The following is a 3,769-nucleotide window of genomic DNA, read 5'->3' on the forward strand; positions in this document are numbered from 1 at the left end:
TGGTTATTTCTTTCTTCCTTCTGGTCCACTCCATTGATTTGAGTCCCAGTTTCCTTTCCATCACTATTGGTTCCCTGTGCATTTTGCTTCATTTCACTTAGTGTAGCCTTCATTTTTTCATCTAATTTGTGACTAAAATCAACCAGTTCTGTGAGCATCCTGATCACCAGTGTTTTGAACTGTGCATCTGATAGGTTGGCTATCTCTTGGTCACTTAAAAGTATTGGCTCTGGGGCTTTGAGTTGTTCTTGTGCTTTAGCCATAATGTTTTGGTCTGTTCATGCCTGTTACAAATGAGGGGGGAAAGCTTAGGTGTTCACTGGGGCAGGTCAGTCCAGTGACTGGGTAGTGACTGGGGGCGGGGTCAGAGAAGGAGAAATGGCATTTGTTCTGCTCTCTTTAGGATTTTGGTCCCCTCTGCCTCTTCCCGCAAACAAATTGGGCCCTTCTGGTGCTCGTTCCCAGGTGGGTGGGCTTGTGTACTTTCTAGGACCTTATGGGTCTCTCCAACAAACTCTCCTGTGAGGCTGGGAGCCTCTCTCGGCATCTCAACCCCCGAAAGTTTTTTCAATCAGTGCTTTTAGGCTTTATTTCCCATCCCTGGGGCCCTGGGTTGCGTGGTCTGTCTCACTGACCATTTTTAAACCTTCCTAGTTTATCTGTGCGTGAATGTGAGTCCACTTGCAAGCCTCACTGGGTTTTCATCCCTGCGCACACCCAGTCTGCTAAACACCGCCTTTTCCTGCAGCGACCCCTCTCCACTGGCCGCTGACTCTACCCCCCTCTTACCGGTCTGGATGAATGGTTCGTTGTTGTCAGACTTTGATACAGTTCAATTTTCTATTTGTTTTGGTTGTGTTTTGTTTCTAAATTTTTGTTGTCCTTAAATTTGGTTGTGCGAGGGAGTACAGTATTTCCACCTATGCCTCCTCCATCTTGGCCGGAAGTCACACATGTGATGGTTTTTAAACTAAAACTTTCTAACTAAAAGTGAGCCATTCAGGTATCCACGTCCTAGGCCGTATCTTTCTTAACAAAGGTTAATCTCTACCTTGACTGAGCTCACCTACTGTCTTTTTGCATCTGTGATACATATCTTTGGAATGTCAAAGTGATCCCCTTTATATAGACCAAAGGTGCCCCAACCCCCAGGCCACAGACCGGTACCAGTGCATGGCCCATTAGAAACCAGGCCACACAGCAGAAGGTGAGCAGCGGGCAGGTGACCAAAGCTTCACTTGCATCACTGCCTGAGCCCCATCTCTGGTCCCCCTCCTCCACCCTGTCCATAGAAAAATTGTCATCCATGGAAAAATTATCTGCCATGAAACCGGTCCCTGGTACCAAAAAGGTTGGGGACAGCTGATCTAGACCCCTCAGGGCACAATCTCCCACCAGAGCATGAGACCACAGAATCCCTCATTGTTACCTTGCTCCAGCATATCATCCCTGTGTGCTGTAAATGTTAACTGTTAACTATTCTGTCCCCACCAATGTAAAGTACATGTTTCCCCCTTCTACTTTTTATCCAGCCTCAGAATTTTCCTTGCTTTGCTTTCTCCTTCCTTCCTAACGTACCACCAGTGGATTTTGTGTAACCTTCACCCTGCCTTTATGTTTCCTCCTTTGCTTCTAATGTATAAAATGAGCTGCAAAACTGCCATTCTTGGGAACATGTTCTCAGTCCATTGAGACTTTCCTCCCCGGTAATTGTCATCAGTTTGGCTCAGATAAATTCATTAAAATTCTCTACAGGTTTGGGTGTTCCTTTCTTTCTTTCTTTCTTTCTTTCTTTCTTTCTTTCTTTCTTTCTTTCTTTCTTTTTTTCTTTTGTTTTCTTTTTTTTCTTAATGTTCAATGATCTCAAAACTTTGTATTGTCCTCCTGCCTCACTTTTGCTGCCTTTAATACCTCAAAACTTTGGTACTTTTGACCTCAAACACCACCTTGCCATCCACAATCCTGCAGGTGGCTGTTGTCCAGGGCATCGCCGAGATCAAAGTTCTACCCTTCTTCCAACAGGCAGCAGTAGGTGGTGATTTTAGCCTCCAGCTTGACCTTGATGTTCAACAGGGCACCGTACTCCTGGGCCTGGTGCTGCCACTCTGCCCGGGTCTGGGCCAGCTCAGACTCAGGCCCAGCAGGATCCTGTTCAGCTGTCCCACCTGCATGGCATGGTGCATCTCCACCTCCCTCAGGCTCTTCTCCAAACTGCCCTTCAGATTTCTCATGGAGTCCAGGTCGATCTCCAAGGACTGGACTGTGTGTCTCAGCTCCATGGGTGCGTTCTCAGCTGCTCCTATCTCAGCAGTCTGCTGAGACCAGTACTTGTCTAGATTTCTCGGTTCTTCCCAGCCAGCTCATCACACTGAGCCAGACATGGGCCATGATCTTGCTGAGGTCCTGAGATTCCGGGGCCTCTACCTCCATGGTCAGCCCGGAGTTGGCCATCTGGTTTGTAGACCACTTACTTCCTCCTCATGGTTCCTCTTCATGAAGAACAGCTCCTATCTAAGAGCCTCCATCTGCATCTCCAGCTGCAGCCGAGTGATATAGGTGTCATTAGTGACCTTTCTGAGCCATTTGTGTCACTCTCCACAGACTGGCACATGGCCAGCTCTGTCTCATACTTGACTCTGAAGTCATCAGCAGCAGCAAGATGGCATTGTCAATCTGCAAAGCAGTGCGGGCATTGTCCACAGAACTTGCAAAGAGATGAGCCCTCGGGTCCTCGATGGTCTTGAAATAATGCCCTCAGTCTCTGACCTGGGGCCCCTTCTTCTCCAGGTGTTTCCTAATTTTGAGCTCTCTAGTCTCAGATGACCAGCCTGCAGGCTGATTTATCACCCTGCCCAGGTAGGAGGCCCGGCGGTCAGTCATTCAGGCATTGCATAGTCTCCTTCTCGCTCTGGATGCCCGCCAGAACCCTGGCCATCACCCCAGCCAGGCCCGGTGCACTGGTGGAATGGAACACAGCAATCCAGGAGCCTGAGTGCCCAGCACCTGCATAGACACTGGCTCTGATGCAGGCCAGCCAGGCGCAGTGGCCAAGCGACTACATGAAGCCCAGGGCTTGGTAGTTCATGGAGAAGCTGGAGCAGGTGCTGAAACTCATGTTGTTCAGGGAGGAAGGTGAGGAGCTAAGACTCAGGTTCAAGTGGCGGTCAGTTTGGGTGTTTCCGACATCAACAGAAACAACCTAAGTGTTCCTCAACAGATGACTGGATAAAAAAGATGTCACACACACACACACATACACACACACACACACACACACACACACACACACAATGGGTGTTGCTTAGTCACAAGAAGGAAGGAAATTTTGCCATTTGTATCCACTGGAATGAAACACAAGGGCTTTATGCTAAGTGAAATACATCAGAGAAAGACACATACTGTTATGATATTATTTACATGTAGAATCTATTAAATCCAAACTCAGAAAAACACAGAGTAGAATGGTGGTTGCCAGGGGCCAGGGGCCGGGGGGCAAGAGGAATGGGGGGATACTGGTCAAACGGCACAAATTTCCAGCTACAAGATGAGTGTGTTCAGGGGACCTAACATCCAGAGTGGTGATTATAGCTAACAATACCGTATTATGTACTTGAAAGCTGCCAAGAGAATAAATGTCCTAGCCACAAAAAGAAATAGTAATTAGTATATAATAGAAGTGTTAGCTATGGTGGTAGTCATTTTGCAAATGTATCAAATTGACATACACTTTAAACTGCTATATGTCAATTATATCTCAATAAAGCAGGGA

At 47.4% G+C, this 3,769-nt stretch overlaps 1 pseudogene; it reads right to left on the reverse strand.

Moving 5' to 3' along the window:
- Positions 1-1,935: 1,935 nt before the first annotated feature.
- On the reverse strand, positions 1,936-2,611 carry LOC128628295 (keratin, type I cytoskeletal 18-like; annotated as a pseudogene).
- Between the last annotated feature and the right edge of the window lie 1,158 nt (positions 2,612-3,769).

The sequence above is a fragment of the Artibeus jamaicensis genome, unplaced genomic scaffold (assembly GCF_021234435.1).
Source record: "Artibeus jamaicensis isolate MK-2021 breed Jamaican fruit bat unplaced genomic scaffold, CSHL_Jam_final contig_685, whole genome shotgun sequence".
In the NCBI taxonomy this organism is placed as follows: domain Eukaryota; kingdom Metazoa; phylum Chordata; class Mammalia; order Chiroptera; family Phyllostomidae; genus Artibeus; species Artibeus jamaicensis.